General features: G+C 41.9%; 2 protein-coding genes across 4 annotated transcripts in view; both read left to right on the forward strand.

Moving 5' to 3' along the window:
- The window catches only part of CEP135 (centrosomal protein 135), a 186,990-nt gene extending 169,563 nt beyond the window's left edge, over positions 1-17,427 (forward strand). The window contains exon 26 of the transcript XR_012516837.1: positions 17,416-17,427. The gene's annotated coding sequence lies outside the window, so the exon portion shown is untranslated. The remainder of the gene's footprint in view (positions 1-17,415) is intronic.
- CRACD (capping protein inhibiting regulator of actin dynamics) overlaps positions 1-17,631 on the forward strand; it is a 293,849-nt gene that overhangs the window by 38,394 nt on the left and 237,824 nt on the right. The gene's annotated exons all lie outside the window — the stretch shown is intronic.

The following is a 17,631-nucleotide window of genomic DNA, read 5'->3' on the forward strand; positions in this document are numbered from 1 at the left end:
TTTGTTATGGCAGCCTTTGGAGACTAATACAGGGTTGATACGGGGAAAAACACTGAGAAGCACTGAAGTAGAGTAACTGCCTTATGTTCTTTTTAGTTCAGGTCTACTTTCTGATTCTCTGAATTATTGAAGACTTGCAAAACTGTTTTTCAATGTTAAAGTCTTATGAATAAGTACCATTTGCAAAGGAATTTACCCTTCCAGTCAACATCCAATTCGAACCCCAGAATTGCTCTGTAAGGTGATTAGACAGGATTCCTATTCTATACATGCTACTGGGCCTTTATGCATGTTGTTCCCTCTGCCTAGAAAGACAGTTCCCTACCCCTGCATGCCACCATTTTTCCTTTGCTAAATTCTTTCAGGACTTAGCTTCCTCTAGGAGGCTTCTCTGGTCCTCCAGTGTGCTTTCTTAGCACTCAGTATTTCCCCACCAGAGTGCCAGCCATACTGCACTGTGATTGCCTGTTTATTGTATTTCCTCTGTCAGACTGGCAGCTTTGTGAGGGGGACTCTATCTTTCATCGCTGAATTTCCAGCACCCAGCAGAGTGCACAAATGTTTTGTTGATGGACAAATAATATCATATAGCTAATAACTTGAACATAGTTTTTTTAACACCTAAATTCAGTTATTTCTCAACTCTACATGATATTTCTTATTTCATCCGAATTACTTGTCCTAATAGACATGGTTTTATCTCTGAGTATAAGAGCATGCTAGTGGGATCTGCTCCCTGCCTTGTGCTGTAGGCCCTTTCACATTTGGGCAATGTGATATTAATCCATTCTCATACTGCTATAAATGCGCTTACCCAAGACTGCGTGATTAATAAAGAAAAGAGGTTTAATTGACTCAGTTCTGCATGGCAGAAGAGGCCTCAGGAAACTTACAATTATGGCAGGAGAGAGAATGAATGCCAGCACATTATAAGTGCCAAACTCTTATAAAACCATCAGATCTCGTGAGAACTCACTCATTATCACAAGAAAAGCATGGGGGAACTGCCCCCATGATTCAGTTACCTACCATGGATCCCTCCCATGACATGTGGGCATTATGGGGATTACAATTCAAGATGAGATTTGGGTGGAGACACAGTCAAACCATATCATTATGTAGGGGTGTGTGTGTGTGTGTGTGTGTGTGTGTGTGTGTAATTGGCTCATACCTTGACTTTGACTTGTTACCAAAGGATTTAATGCTGCCTACCAAAAGCTTTATGTAAGTCCAAGTCTTCTGTAGTTTCCTAGTAATCTCTTATTGGAGACTGTGATGCAAACCTACTTCTTCTTCCTTCTAGAAATTGGTGGAGATGGGTAATAGACAATGTTTTAGATATAACATGAACTTAAAGCTGAATCCAGTGGGTTTGTGTGTGTGTGTGTGTGTGTTGGAGTGCATGGGCGCGATCTCAGCTCACTGCAACCTCTGCCCCCCGGGTTCAAGCAATTCTCCTGCCTTAGCCTCCTGAGTAGCTGGGACTACAGGCGTATGCCACCATGCTAGGCTAAGTCTTGTATTTTTAGTAGAAATGGGGTTTCACCATATCATCCAGGCTGGTCTGAAACCCTTGACCTTGTGATTTGCCTGTCTTGGCCTCCTGAAGTGCTGGGATTACAGGCATGAGCCACTGCATCCAGCCCAGGATCCAGTTTTTATGTGCACTATGATCATCATTGTTTCATTCCTTCTTTACACATAGACTCAGCAGCTAATATGTTAGGTCCTGAGGATATAAAGGTGAATAAAGAAAGATTTTTACTCCCATGGAGTGTAAAATTTGTTAGAGAATAGTCATGAACACAGATCAATTCTACCACAAAAGGGTTACTACTGCAATAGAGTTATGAACAGAGAATGTTGTGAGACCTTAAGAGCTCAGCAGCTACTCTGCCTGCAGGTATTTGGGGAAGACATCATATTTGAACTGGGTTTTAAAAGGAGTGCAGGAATTTGCCTGATAAAAAGTGGGAAAGGAGTACATAAAGGCACCAAATTATAAAAAGATCTTGTCTCACAATTAATATGTATATGATAAAAGACTGAAAAGGAGTATCCCCAAATCAATAGTTGATGTTTTAAAAAATAATTATATGTTTTTAATTGACAGTTAGTAATAGTACATATTCATGTGGTACATTGGTGTTTTACGGTTGTAGAATTGTGGATACATTTTTTTTCTTTTTAAGAATTTCCTGCTGGGCATGGTGGCTCATGCCTGTAATCTCAGCACTTTGGGAGGCCGAGGAGGGTGGATCATGAGGTCAGTAGTTCGAGACCAGCCTGGCCAAAATGGTGAAACTCTGTCTCTACTAAAAATACAAAAATTAGGCAATTGCAGTAGCAGGCGCCTGTAATCCCAGTTACTCGGGAGTCTGAGGCAGGAGAATCGCTTGAACCCAGGAGGCGGAGGTTGCAGTGAGCCAAGATTGCACCACTGCACTCTAGCCTGGGCAACAGGGCAAGACTCTATTTAAAAAAAAAAAAAAAAAGAATTGCCTTTAATGTTGTTGTTTTATTGGTTTCATTACTCAATAACATGAAATAGGAGCCTGTGACTGTTGAATCAGGACATTGAAGTGAGTTTTTTCTCTTTCTTTTTTTTTTTGAGTTGGAGTCTTGCACTGTTGCCCGGGCTGCTGCAACCTCCACCTCCCAGGTTCAAGCAATTCTCCTGCCTCAGCCTCCGGAGTAGCTGGGATTACAGGTGCCTGCCACCACGCTCAGTTTATTTTTTTGTATTTTTAGTAGAGATGGGGTTTCACTATGTTGGCCCAGCTGGTCTTGAACTCCTGACCTCATGATCCACCCACCTTGGCCTTCCAAAGTGTTGGGAGTACAGGTGTGAGCCACCACATCCAACTAAAGTGAGTTAATTTATTTTTATTGCTTATGGTTGTACTTAATTTCACATCTAGATTAAAACACATGTATTGACTGATTTACTAAATTGTTACTAGGTTTTTAGGAAAAGGTACAGAAGAGGATACCACTTGGTTCCTTTTTTCTTTTCTTTTTGAGACATAGTCCCACTCTCACTCAGGCTAGAGAGCAGTGGTGTGATCATAGGTCACTGCAGCCTCAATCTCTTGGGCTCAAACAGTCCTCTTGCCTCAGCCTCCTGAATAGGTGGCACTATAGGCATGCACCACTGTGCCTGGCTAATTGTTTTTTATTTTGAGTAGAGATAGGGTCTCACTATGTTGCTCAGGCTGAACTTGAACTCCCAACCTCAGGCAATCCTCCTGCCTTGGCCCCCCAAAGTGCTAGAAGTATAGGTGAGAGCCACTGCATCTGGACCTTTTATTCATAAACGGACTCCGAGTTTCCATTTTCCCTTGAGTCTCCAGTGACCGGATCTCATCTGGGAGAACAGGATAGGCCTGGTGGGGGTTACCCTTGGCTGAAATATATGGAGAAAGGGTGTCTCTTAGCCTAGTTGAGCAGAGAGAGTTCACCCTGGAGGCAATTAGTGGAGTGAGAAGGGAGTACATAAAGGCACCAGGAAGTGCTCAACCAAGAAGGCTATACAGAAGGGTGGCTGGGAGGGATCTGGGAGAGGCTGGATTATTTATCAGGCCAAAGTTCTAAGGGAATAATCCACAAATGGAGCTCTCAGAGGGCACTGCAGGTCCAGAGAACAGAGCAAGAAATGCTGAGACGAAGTCTGCAGACACTTAGCTGGTGGCAGAAGGTGCCTTTTATATGGAGTCCAGCATGTCCTGCCAGGGCAGGGGAGGCCATTTAAAGGCCCCATGTTGTCCCAGACACTTGGCTCTGGAGGTTTTCCCCAAACACTTTAGAGTGAGGTCAAATAGGCTTTTCATTTCACTGTGGATACCAAAGGTTATGATTGACTCTAAAGGTATATATGTAAAGATGTCTCCTTCCTGGTTTTATTTCTGGAAGGAAGATTTCAAAAAAATTTTAATTGCTTCATGTTTGAATCATCATTCTGTAATTTTTCCCTCCAGGGGATGTTTATTTTATCAGGGTCACAACCAAACTTATTTCTAACATCGTCCTAGTAATTTTTTTCTCCTTTTCTTTTTTTTTGAGATGGAGTTTTGTTCTGTCACCCAGGCTGAAGTGCAGTGGCATAATCTTGGCTTACTGTAAACTCGGCCTCCCAGGTTCAAACCATTCTTGTGCCTCAGCTTCCTGGGTAGGTGGGACTACAGGCATGCACCATCATGCCTGTCTCACCTTGGATTTTAGTAGAGATGGGGTTTCACCATGTTGTCCAAGCTGGTCTTGAATTTCTGACATCAAGTGATCCACCCACCCAGCCTCAGCCTCCCAAAGTGCCAAAGTGCTGGGATTACAGGCATGAGCCACTGTGCCTGGCATAGTATTTTTTTTCTTTTAATCTTTTTCATCTTTAAATTGTAAAAAACCTCAATGAAATCCATGCAGTAGCAGATTTGTCTTTTTTTCCAACAACAGAAGGCACATGTAGATTTACCACTGGACCAGTTTAATAATTTGAATGATGAGAACATGAGCACTAGAAGAATGGCTTGAGGAGGGATATATGTGACAGGATAAGGAAGATTGCAACATAGAAATACTGCTTTCTAATGGCTTACAATTTGGGTTATTATCTGAGCATTTCATATATTAGAATACCTTTCAGAACGATGTTAAAAAAAATGGTGGTGGCAGGTATGGTCGCTCATGCCCATAATCCAAGCTACTTCGGAGACTGAGGTGGAAGGATCACTTGAGGCCAGGAGTTCAAGTCCAGCCTGGGTAACAGTGAGAGCCTGTCTCTAAAAATAAATATACAAATGAAAATAAATAAATAAATAAAGTTTTTTAAAAGGAAATGGTGGTTAAAAAAAAAAACTGAACTGTAAGGGGTTATCTCAAAATGTGTGTTTGCTTACCTCTGGAAAGACGGTCATGTGTTCTGGCCTATAAAATGGTATTTTTTCCAGAGATGATTTAAACAATTCTAAATTTGATGTCCATAAACCATTTTAGATTCTGTATAAGCAACAAAGTACACACGATCAGATACTAAATTGCACCAGATTTTCACTTCTTTTAAGGATGTTTTATGACACAAGTCCAAAGATCAGATGTCCTGTGTGCCAGGAAGTGCTAATAATTTTTACTTTTTCTGCAGTGCTGTTACAGCACCTGCATATGCTACTGCATGGGCAATTAAGAATTCTTGTTTTGTTTATCAGATAGGCTCCGATTATAAACTGAAGAGTGGCTCCCACTTTTATGGAACCTACTTTGAACTTGAGTATTGTATGTGCTGTGGTAAATGGTGATAGCTTGCCAACTCATTAGGAAGGTCAGCTTTCTAGAAGATAGAGTTACAAAATAAAGGCCCCTCTTCCTTCAACAGATTGTTTCAGTGGCAAAGCAAAGTGAGGAGACCTAAAATATTTATTACTTTTAGAGACACCCACCCTTTAGTGACCAGCAAACAGGACACCAGACCCTTATTAACAAAAGCAACTGATACGTTTAGAGAAGCAATGCCTTTCTCCCTAAAAACAAAATTCTAAATGGTATCATTTCTCAAGCTACATCAGATCTATCTACTTACTTTCTCTTTTACTCCAGTTGTACCTTAGATTAAATGAAATACCTGTATGACTGTCTTTTGTTTATTTATTAGTACTTTTTTCTTATAGCAATTAGGTCTCACTATGTTGCTCAGGCTGGTCTTGAACTCCTGGCCTCAAGTAGTCCTCCTACTTTTGCCACCCAAAGTGTTGGGATTACAGGCATGAGCCCCTGCTCCTGGCCCTGTCTTTTGTTCAGATTATTTCATAACAACAACAATTTGCAGGTAGTACTACTTTGCCTAAGACCCACCTGGATGTTCTATGGAGAACGTATCGCAAGCAGTTTTATTTTTAACCATCTGGGCAGTTGTACAATATGACATCCAGAAATACAAGGATCCCATTGAGGTAGAGCACTCAGGTAAATGGGCTAATACATTTTTTGATAAAAGCATTTCTGTGTGTGTGTGTGTTGTCTGCCCTTATTCATTCAACTCTAGGAGGTACATATTTAATATTTGTGGTTGGTGGTGATATCATGAAATGTTAGATCACATTTGAAGCAGCTATGAGCTGTGTAAGAGATGTCATGAGACATTAAAAGTAAAATTAATGCTGCACATTTGTAAAGCAAAATTATCATTGTAGGGTAGATTGGTAAGGGAAGACTGGGATTTCATTCATCCATTCATTTATCAAATGTTTATTGAGAGCTTACTAAGTTCCCGGAACTTCTCTGGTGTTTGGGCATGGGATAGTACATAAAATAAGCCAAGGTTGACTGGACGTGGTAGGTCCTGCCTATAATCCTGACACTTTGGAATGCTGAGGTAGGTGGATTGCTTGAGATTAGGAGTTCAAGATCCCCAGCCTGGCCAATATGGCAAAACTCCATCTCTACTAAAAATACAAAAATTAGCCAGATGTAGTGGCATGCACCTGCAATCCCAGCTACTTGGGAGGCTGAGGCAGGAGAATTGCTTGAGCCTGGGAGGCGAAGATTGTGGTCAGCCGAGATTGCGCCATTGCACTGCAGCCTGAGTGACAGAGCCAGATTGTCTCAAAAAAAAAAAAAAAAAAAAAAAAAGAGAGAGAGAGGCTGGGTTTCTGCTTTCAAGGTGTTTACATTCTTTTTGGAGAAAGACACAATAGAAAAGTTTATTTAACAAGAAATATTTGATAGTGACTCTGCAGAACCTTAGTAAAGGGTGCATTATAGAGTTGCCTCTAGAGACTGCCTTAGATTGTCAGTTAACACAGGCTGCTGTGAAGAGGTGATATTTAAGCCAACACCCGAATGATCATAAGAAACCAACCACACAGTGATCTGGGCATTCTGGATAGTGCCCAGGGCCGAAAGCAGAAAGGAGCTTGACAAGTTTGTGGAACAAAAAGATGAGATCCGAAAGATGAGTGGGGACCAGATTGTATAGGAGTTTGGATTAGATGCTAATTGCAGTGGTAAGCCATGGGAGGCCTTTAAACTAAGGAGGAACAGGAGTTTATGTTTTCAAATTTTATTCTGGCTACTGTGGAAGGGAGGCAACAGTGGAAGCAGTGGTACTAAGAAGGTGACTGCAGAAGGGATGTCAGGAAGTATGAAGTGACTGCAGAAAAGATTCTGGTGCCTTTAATGGGGCAGATGGTAGGGTAGATGGAGTGAAGTGGATAGATTTGGAGTATGTTTTGGGTTGATAGCCTACAGGCCTGCCAATGGATTTGAAATGGACATAGCAAAACAGAACTCAAAGATGACTTTTAAGTTTCTGGCTCATGCAGCTGGGTAAATGATGGTGAACTTTGAAGAAAGGATGGGATTTGGAGAAAAGGAGTCAAGAATTTCAGTTACAGAGCTGGGGTTAGATGTGGCTTATGGAAAATGTGTTTAAGGTTTGGCAAAAATGAAAAGCTTTTACTCAGTGCTCCCAAGAACAGAGGACATCAAATTCTGCTTAGTACATTAAAAAAAGTTTTGTAAATGTATAGTTGTTTCCATAAGAAGGGCCCATCAGGAGAAAAAGTACAGCAAAGGTTGGGAAATTGAATGAGTAGAAAATAGAAACAGGAGGAATAAGCAAGTCAGAGAAAGACACAGATAAAGATGTAAAAAGAGAAAATATAGATGAAAAAGAGACAGATGTGCAGAATTAGAAAGAGAAGGGGGAAGCACGCTCACACAGATTCTCCACTCCATTCTACACTTGGAGCCAGAGAGAGATGCTAGAGGCAGTTGTAAGACCCAAATGATTTTTTCTTTATTGTAATTAACTAGGGAAGTATAACAAGACACAGACCAAAAGCAAATAGGACCAAATCTTTATCTGAAACAGGAAAGTTGTGTTTATTCTGTTGTTTGTTATTAGAGTGGGTCTTCTGCCCTGAAATATTTCCAGGATGAAAATAGTTTTTACAGTTTATTAGCTAAGCAGCAAGTTGAGTAATGGCCAGAAAAATACATTAGTGGCTGTGCACAATTACTCACTTTTGTAAAGATAAAAGGCTCTCAAAAGAGGTTCTTTCTCTTTAATGAAAAGAGTGAGAAATTAACTGTCAATTAACTGGTTAAATTGAGCTCTGGAAATAAACCCACAAACAAATGCACAATCCATTCATCCTTCCACACCACGCCGTACCACACCACACCACACCATACCACACCACACCACACCACACCACACCACACCACACCACACCACACTCTACCCTACCCTGCCCTGCCCTACACCTACCTAAATTTCTTGATGTCATAAATAGACTCTATTTAGAATAGAAAAACACTTTACATTTTTTTCATTTGTTAGATTTTTGTAAATACTATCTATAGCCACCCTAGACTAATGGTTAATTTTCTTAAAATTGGTTATTGGTTAAAAATGTGTTTCCTAGGCTGGGTATGGTGGCTCATGCCTATAATCTCATCACTTTGGGAGGTTGAGGCAGATGGATCACTTGAGCCCAGGAGTTCGAGACCAGCCTGGGCAACATAGCGAAACCTCATTTCTACCAGAAAAAAAAAAAAAAAAAAAAAGGAAAAAAGAAAGAAAGAAAGAAAAAATTAGCTGGGCATGGTGGTGTACGTCTGTAGTCTCAGCTACTCTGGAGGCTGAGGCAGAAGGATCACCTGAGCCCAGGAGGTCTAGGCTGTGGTGAGCTTGTAATTGTGCCACTGCACTCCAGCCTGCACGACAGAATAAGACCTTGTCTCAAAAAAAAATGTATGTGTGTATTTACTAGAAATCCACAAGAACCTACAAATGAATTGATTCAATAGTGAGGTATGAGGAACAAGGTTTTTGGTAAGTGCATTATTAGAAGGCCAAGAAACATGCCTGTGGATTACCCCAAAAGACCAGTGAAACTTTGTAACAAATAACAAAAATAATACTACATAGTTTAAAAGCCGTGGAACAATATTGGGCTGAAAAGTCATGAACTACTTTTGGCTGAGGGTTTTTCTTATTATTTCACCCTTTCCTTCTTCCTTTTCTTCTTCCCTCCCACCTTCTCTTCATTTCTAAAAAAAAATTCTTATATGATTTTTCCTCAAGAGGACATAGAAGGGGCTGGGCATGGTGGCTCATGCCTGTAGTTCCAGCACTTTGGGAGGCTGAGGTGGGTGGATCACCTGAGGTCAGGAGTTCGATACCAGCCTAGCCAACATGGTAAAACTCCGTCTCTACCAAAAATGCAAAAATTAGCTGGGTGTGGTGGCAGGTGCCTGTAATCCCAGCTACTCAGGAGGCTGAACCCGGGAGGTAGAGGTTACAGCGAGCTGAGATCAAAACTCCATCTAAAAAAAAAAAAAAAAAAAAAAAAAAAAAGACATAGAAGAAACACTCAATAAAGATATTGTACCTGGGTTTTGTTATTTAAGATTATGTCTAGTAGTTCTGTGAAAAAAACTAAACTAGGTTTCTAAAACCTATTTTAATATAAAATTCTAAAATAATATTTAATGTGAAATTTGTATTTATTTTGACTCCTTGCCTTTTAGGATATTAATAATGTTAATAATATCCTTACAGTTGGGGTCAGCGCCAGCCAGCTCCAAGACAGAACAAGGCCATGGGCACTGAGCTATGTCTGATGAGATGACGGGAAATGTGTTGTTATTTATAAAGACAGATAAATTATCACTGCCCTTTCCTAGTAAATGATATTCAATATCTGCCACAAGAGGAGTTTTTTTTAAATGAGTGATCATTCAGAGTAGAGAGCTAACATGGAGAATAGTCTGGTTACTATGGGAAGTTTTATGCAGGGGTTATTACCATTTGAATTCTCCTTGGAAGTTTGGAGGTGAGTTTTGATGAGGGCATATAACTTCATCAAAGGTTAGGTGATTGGATGGTATATAAAACTGCCTTAAGTATTAAAATAGACACATTTTTACTTGGATTACCAGTTAAACCATTTGGGGCATAGTCTTAACTGCAGGTGGTGTGATTGAGATGTCTGTGGGTTGCCAGGTGACTCCACAGTTTGCTTTTATATGTGTGATGATGAGTGTGTAGTGTAGAGTATGGGCGCTTGGTATGAATAAATCATGCTTCCTGACATCTCTTCTCCACAAGCATTCTTTTCCAGGTGACAGAGACTAGAACAGATTTCAGGAGGCACTTTAGAAGTGAATGGTGAGAGGAGAAAGGGACAGTTGAGAGATGTGTGCTGCACCTATTTCCTTCCTGGGGGAATCCTTAAAAAAATATTAGTAGAGGCTGGGTGCATGGCTCATGCCTGTAATTCCAGCACTTTGGGAGGCCAGTCATGAGGCGAGCAGATCACGAGGTCAGGAGATCAAGACCAGCCTGACCAACGTGGTGAAACACTCTCTCTACTAAAAAACCAAAAATTAGCCCGACTTCGTGGCACATGCCTGTAATCCCAGATACTCAGGAGGCTGAGGCAGGAGAATTGCTTGAACTTAGGAGGCGGAGGTTACAGTGAGCTGAGATCATGCCACTGTACCCCAGCCTGGGTGACAGAGTTAGACTTTGCCTCAAAAAAAAAAAAAAAAAAAAATATATATATATATATGTATATATATATATATATATATATATATATAGTGGAATCTTTATTTTAAAGTTTATTTATGTGGGTCTTATGGAAACCTTAAAGGCTCCATTTATTTATTTATTTATTTGACCTTCAAGTGGAAATTATTTCACATCTATAGGTTTGATGTGGTGGTGGGGAGAGCACCCTGGACCTAGAGCCAAGATAAACAGATTCTTCTCAGAGCTTTGCTGCTGAATAGCTGTGTGGACTCAAAAATGCCTCTGCCATTCAAGACCAGCTTGGCCAGCATGGTGAAATCCCTTCTCTACTAAAAAAATACTAAAAGTTAACCTGGCATGGTGGTGCGTGCCTGTAATTTCTGCTACTGGGGATGCTGAGGTAGGAGAACTGCTTGAACCCAGGAGGCGGAGGTTGCAGTGAGCCAAGATTGTGGCACTGCACTCCAGCCTTGGTGACAGAGCAAGATTCCATCTCAAAAAAAAAAAAAAAAAAAAAGTTTCTGCCTTACTGGGCACCAGAGTCTTAGAGGCTGGCAAAGTTGTCCTTTAATGGGCCAGATAGCAAATTAATTTAGGTTTCCCAGGTTACATGCAGTCTCTGTTGAGTATTTTACCTTGGTTTTATTTGTTATAATTCTTTAAAAGTGTAAAAACCATTCTTAGCTCCTGGGCCACACAAAAGCAGGTCATGGGCTGCATCTGCCCCCTTGTCTTCATTGGCTGACCCCTGATCTGCATGAAAGAAAAGGAGGGGAAGAAATGAAAAAGAAGGAGCTTAGGGCCAGTTGTGGTGACTCACACCTTTAATCCCAGCACTTTGGGAGACTAAGGCAGGCATATCATGAGGTCAGGAGTTTGAGACCAGCCTGGCTAATGTGGTGACATCCCATCACTACTAAAAAATACAAAAATTAGCTGAGCGTGGTGGCGCGCACCTGTAGTCCCAGCTAGTCTGGAGGCTGAGGCAGGAGAATCACTGGAACCCAGGAGGCGGAGGTTGCAGTGAGCCAAGATTGTGCCACTGCACTCCAGGCTGGGCGACAGAGAGAGACTCTGTCTCAAAAAAAAAAAAAAATAAAGGAGCTTGAACTGACAATTTTCAGATATAGCACTCTGGTATGTTCTGAGGAGCACCAGGCTAAAGAGTAGATTCTGAAAACGAGAGTTATTTATCTTTTTCCCTTAGGTTTTTAATATTATGTATTTATTCATGGTATAGTTTCTCTTTTATAATTTCCTCAGTTTAAATTAGATTTCAGTCCTATTTCCTATTCTTCAGCTCTCCCTCCATATTACTATTTATCATTCCTAGCACTCCCCGGATTTCTTATTGCATACGCATTCCTAGAGAAGCAAACAGATAAGAGGAATGGCTTTCTTTGCAGATGGAGACATGACCTTTCACTTACAAAAAGGGAAGCAGCCACTTGATTGCCCCTGGAGACCTAAGCAGGGTTGTGAGTGCTAAGCAGGCAGAGCCCAGCAACTCCAAATCTTGGGAGGGAGCCAGGAATGGCAGGGGGTCGGGGAATGCATGCTAATAAAGACCTGCATCCTTCCTTTCTGATAGTGTTTGTTTGTTTGTTTGTTGAGACACGGTCTCACTGTGTCATCCAGGCTGGAGTATAGTGTCACAATCATGGCTCATAGCAGCCTTGACCTCCTGCCCTCAAGTGATCCTCCTACCTCAGCCTCCTAAAAGTGTTGGGATTACAGGTGGTGAGCCACCGAGCCCAGCCCATTCTATAGTGTTGAATCCTATTACTCATACTGAACCAAAAGTCTGAAGTTCCGTCTGAAGTGCCCCCGTAGCTCATGTTGGAATGTGCTAAACTTTTTGTTTTCTGGAGGACTCCAGACACCTCCTTCACTTTCCTTTCTCCTCTTCCCCCATCTAATCCGTGCAAATCCAGTGTCCCTTTCTATTTTGATCCTCTTCCCTAACCCTCCTATCTGATTTCCATGGCAGTCAGGAAGTGTCCAGCCGCATCATTTTCCTGGCACTGCCTAGTGAGTTTCCTCTCACCGTTTCTCCACTGAGATTGTTGGCTAGTGCAGTTGGTGAATCAGCCTGGCCCCTATCAATGCCACATGGTCTTATGGCCGACTTTGTGGCTTTGATCCTAGAACCACTCTGAACATGTTTCCTCTATTTTCAGGCAGGCACGTTTGAGAAACTGTCACCGTGCCCGCTTTTCACCTTCCTTTCACTTCTCTACCACAGTTGTTGGGTACCAGCCCTGCCATGCCACCCAAATGCTCTTTTCCCCTATTTTTCCTTTTTGAAGGAATACTAGTGATTTTTTGTTCCTTTTTTTTTTTTTTTTAAAAGACGGAGTCTCACTTTGTCACCCAGGCTGGAGTGTGGTGGCTCAATCTCTGCTCACTGCAACCTCCGTCTCCCAGGTTCAAGTAATTCTCCCTACCTCAGCCTCCAGAGTAGCTGGGATTTCTGGAGCCCATCACTATGCCTTAATAGAGATGGGGTTTTGCCATGTTGGCCAGGCTGGTCTTGAACTCCTGACCTTAGGTGATCCACCCACCTTGGCCTTTCAAAGTGCTGGGATTACAGGCATGAGCCACTGTATGCGGCCTATTGTTCCCTTCTTTGTGTCCATATATACTCAGTGTTTAGCTCCCACTTACAAGTGGAAACACATGGTATTTGGTTTTATGTTCCTGGGTTAATTCACTTAGGACAATGGCCTTTCAGGTCCATCCATGTTGCTGCACTTGGTGTGATTTAATTCTTTCTTCAGGCTGCATAGTATTCCATGGTGTATATGTACTACATTTTTCTAATCCAGTCCACTGTTAATGGGCATTTATGTTAATTTCATGTCTTTGCTATTGTGAATAGTGCTGTGATGAACACACACATGCATGTGTCTTTATGGTAGAACAACCCAGTAATGGGATTGTTGAGTTGAATGGTAATTCTAAGTTTTTTGAGAAATTTCCAGACTGCTTTCCACAGGGGTTGAAATAATTTACATTCCCGCCAGTAGTGTAAAAGCATTCCCTTTTCTCTATAACCTCACCAGCATCTATGTTTTGACTTTTCAGTAATAGCCATCCTGACTGGTGTGAGATGGTGTCTCATTGTGGTTTTGATTTATATTTTTCTCAGTGATGTTGAGCATTTTTTCTTATGCTCGTTGGACATGTGTATGTCTTCTTTTGAGAAGTGTCTGTTCATGATTGTTGCCCATTTTTTAATGGAGCTATCTGTTTTGCTTGTTGATTTAAGTTTCTTATAGATTCTGGATGTTAGACCTTTGTCAGATGCAGAGTTTGGAAATATTTTCTCCCATTCTGTAGGTTGCCTGTTTACTCTATTGGTAATTTCTTTTGCTGTGCAGAAGCTCTGTAGTTTAATTAGGTCCCACTTGTCAATTTTTGTTTTGTTGCAATTGGTTTTGGAGTCTTTATCATGAAGTCTTTAGTCTTTCCTAGTTTTTCTTCTAGGGTTTTGATAGTTTTCAGTTTTACAATTAAGTCTTTAATTCACCTTGAGTTGATTTTTGTATGTGGTGAAAGACATAGGGGCCCAATTTAAATCTTCTGCATATGGCTAACCAGTTATCCCAAGAACCTTTCTTTTTTTTTTTTTTTGAGACGGAGTTTCGCCCTTGTTACCCAGGCTGGAGTGCAATGGCGCGATCTTGGCTCACCGCAACCTCCGCCTCCTGGGGTCAGGCAATTCTCCTGCCTCAGCCTCCTTCCCAAGAACCTTTCTTGACATTCTTTGTGTACTCTCTGTTCTAGTAATCCCACATTCTGGGAGTTTCTGGAGCAGGATATGCCTTTTTCCTGTCTCTGTGCCTTCTGTCCTGGCTGACTCTCTACCTGTATCTCAAAACAGCTCAGATTTGCTTCTGTCTTATACATTCCTCTCTCTTACCACACCTGTTGAAACTATTTGTCAATATCTTTGTCTCCTTCATGGACTGTGCACTTTTTCAAGACAGCAGAATCTCATTTGTTCCTTGCTGAATCTCAGTGCCTCCCTCTCATTTAATCCTTATGACAACCCTGTGCAGTTGACATTATTATACTCATTCTGTGGATAAAGAAACTAAATCTCAAGGATGCTAAATATCTGGCACAATATCATGTACTTAGTACATAAGAGAGTTGGGATTTTGTCAGTATTTCTACACACTAGTTAAGCATTCAGAGTGAAACAGAAACTTGAGGTCATTATACATTTAAGAAATACTTACTTTTAGCCAGACGCGGTGGCTCACGCCTTTAATCCCAGCACTTTGGGAGGCCAAGGTGGGCAGATCACAAGGTCAAGAGATGGACACCATCCTGGCCAACATGGAGAAATCCCGTCTCTACTAAAAATACAAAAATTAGCTGGGCATGGTGGTGCGTGCCTGTAGTCCCAGCTACTTGGGAGGCTGAGGCAGGAGAATTGCTTGAACCCGGGAGGCGGAGGTTGCAGTGAGCCAAGAGTGCCACTGTACTCCAGCCTGGTGCCTGGTGACAGAGCGAGACTCTGTCTCAAAAAAAAGAAAAGAAAGAAATTCTTTAACCAAAATTATATGGTTTCTTAGGCAGTAGGAAGAATAATAGATTTAGTATTAAAGACCTCAGTTGAAGTATTCTTTTAGCCATTTCTAGGTAAACTGATTTGTGCCAAGTTACTTACTGCCTCTGAGGCTCTCATTTTTAAAATGGGCACACTAATAATAATAATTGAATAATTGAACAAATTATGTAATGCACTTTTTTTTTTTAGGCAGAATTTCACTCTCTTGCTCAGGATGGAGTGCAGTGTCATGAGCCTGGCTCACTGCAACCTCCACCTCCTGGGTCCAAGCAATTCTGCCTCAGCCTCCTGAGTACCCGGGATTACAGGTGCATACCACCACACCCAGGTAAGTTTTGTTTTTTTGGTAGAGACGGGTTTCACCATGTTGGCCAGGCTGGTCTTGAATTCCTAACCTCAGGTGACCAGCTTGCCTTGGCCTCCCAAACTGCTGGAATTACAGGCATGAGGCACCATGCCCACCCTTGTTTTTCTATAGTATTGTACCCAACTTCTTCACTAACGAATCAGAGATATTTTACTTTGGGTTTCAGTAAATGAATTAATATTTAATATCACCACTGAAGTGCAACATTGAGAATGTCCTCTAAAAGGGTGGGGGGGCACAAATTTACATGCCTTGTAAAGAGCCTACCTTAACCGGAATTTGAATTTCCTGTGCCGGCTAAATTGGGTCACTTTGTGGGTGGAAGCTTGTGTTGCTGCAGTCCCAGGGCGTCTTGCCCTTTGTTAGGCTGTAAACACGATGCTGTCCTCTGCCTTCCTACTCCTTTGCTGCTTTTGTTACTTGAGGGTTCACTTTGCGGATTTGTTTTTCTGAGCCCTATCGCTTTTCTTGATAGAGTGTCTCCTGTTAAGTTGCCACCTGGGGCATTACTTCCTGTGGGGAACCTTGCTAGTGTGTGTGCAGGAACCATTTGGACAGAGTAGTTTTGGTCAAGGTATTATAGGATTTTATGGTCTGTGACCCTAAATTCCCTATTGAATTGCTCCAGGTGCTTACCTATGAATGGGAGGAGGTTTTATCTACCATTAAGAATTAGTCTGTATAAAAAGTTCTTAATGAGGAGTATGACTTTGACTGTATAGCTTCACCTTAAAATTTCCTTTTAAAATAGTTTCATTTGCTTAACCAAAATATTCTGAAGGACATCTAGGGGATAACAGTGGAGGGGATAACGGTGGGGGGGATAATAGTGGAGACTAAGAGAAATACATATTTTGCCTTCCTTAATCATATGCCTTAATATGAAAGGTATACTTTATTTTCCTTTTTTTTTTTAACTGTCAGGAAAGAAAGGTAAACTTGGCTGGGTACAGGGGCTCACGCCTGTAATCCCAGCACTTTGGGAGGCCGAGGGGGGTGGATCATGAGGTCAGGAACCTCCCTCTCCTTCAGGAGATTAAGACCATCCTGCCTAATGTGGTGAAACCCTGTCTCTCCTAAAAATGCAAAAAATTATCTGGGTGTGGTGGCACGCACCTGAGTCCCAGCTACTCGGGAGACTGAGGTGGGAGAATCGCTTGAACCCAGTAGGTGGAGGTTGCGGTGAACTGAGATCATGACACTGTACTCTAGCCTAGGTGACAGAGCAAGACTCCATCTGAAAAAAAACGGTAAACTTTACACAGGTAGTTAGTTTCATGTGTGATGAAGATAATGAACGTGAAGTGCAGCATTTAGTGGGAGCTGTAAAGGGCTGCACTGACTCAAGGCTGGGTTCTAGGATGAGCACCTGCCAAGCTGGGCCAGGGATTTTCTTTCTTTTTTTCTTTTTTTGAGACAGGGTCTCGTTCTGTCACCCAGACAGGAGTGCAGTGGCACTGTCTTGGCTCACTGCAGCCTTGACCTCCCAGGCTCAAGCAATTCTGCCTCAGTCTCCCAAGTAGCTGGGACCATAGGCATGTACCACCATGCCCAGGTAATCTTTGTATTTTTTGTAGACGCGGGGTTTTGCCGTGTTGCCCAGGCTGGTCTGGAACTCCTAAGCTCAAGTGATCCACCTACCTTGGTTTCCCAAAGTGCTGGGGTTATATGTGTGAGCCACTGCGCCCATCCAGGGCCACGGATTTTTGAAATAGGATAGAGGCTGGAAGACTAAGGAATTCCTGGGTGTCTAAATAGCAGCGTGAAAGTGTTGGTCTTGTTAGGGGCTGAAGTTCTAATCATAAGTCCTGAAGGAGTGGAGGAAGCCACAGTTGGGGATGGGAGGATGTGACTCTGTTACTCAGAGGTTTGGATCCTGGAGATGGAGTGAAAGTTCTGGTAGCGTTTGGGTTTCTGGTTAGAGTTCTTTCTGAGATACAACTGGGGTCCTCAGAATCTTTCCAATAAATTACGCTTATTTATTTAAGCCTTGAACTCCCAGGCTGAAGCAATCTTTGCGCCTCAGCCTCCTGAGAACTATAGGCATGCATCACCATGCCAAGCTAATTTTTTATTTCTTGTAGAGATGAGGTCTCATTGTCTTTTTCAGGCTGGTCTCCATTTCCTGAGCTTGAAGTGATCCTCCCAGAG

Source organism: Saimiri boliviensis, chromosome 3 (genome assembly GCF_048565385.1).
Source record: "Saimiri boliviensis isolate mSaiBol1 chromosome 3, mSaiBol1.pri, whole genome shotgun sequence".
Taxonomy (NCBI): Eukaryota; Metazoa; Chordata; class Mammalia; order Primates; family Cebidae; genus Saimiri; species Saimiri boliviensis.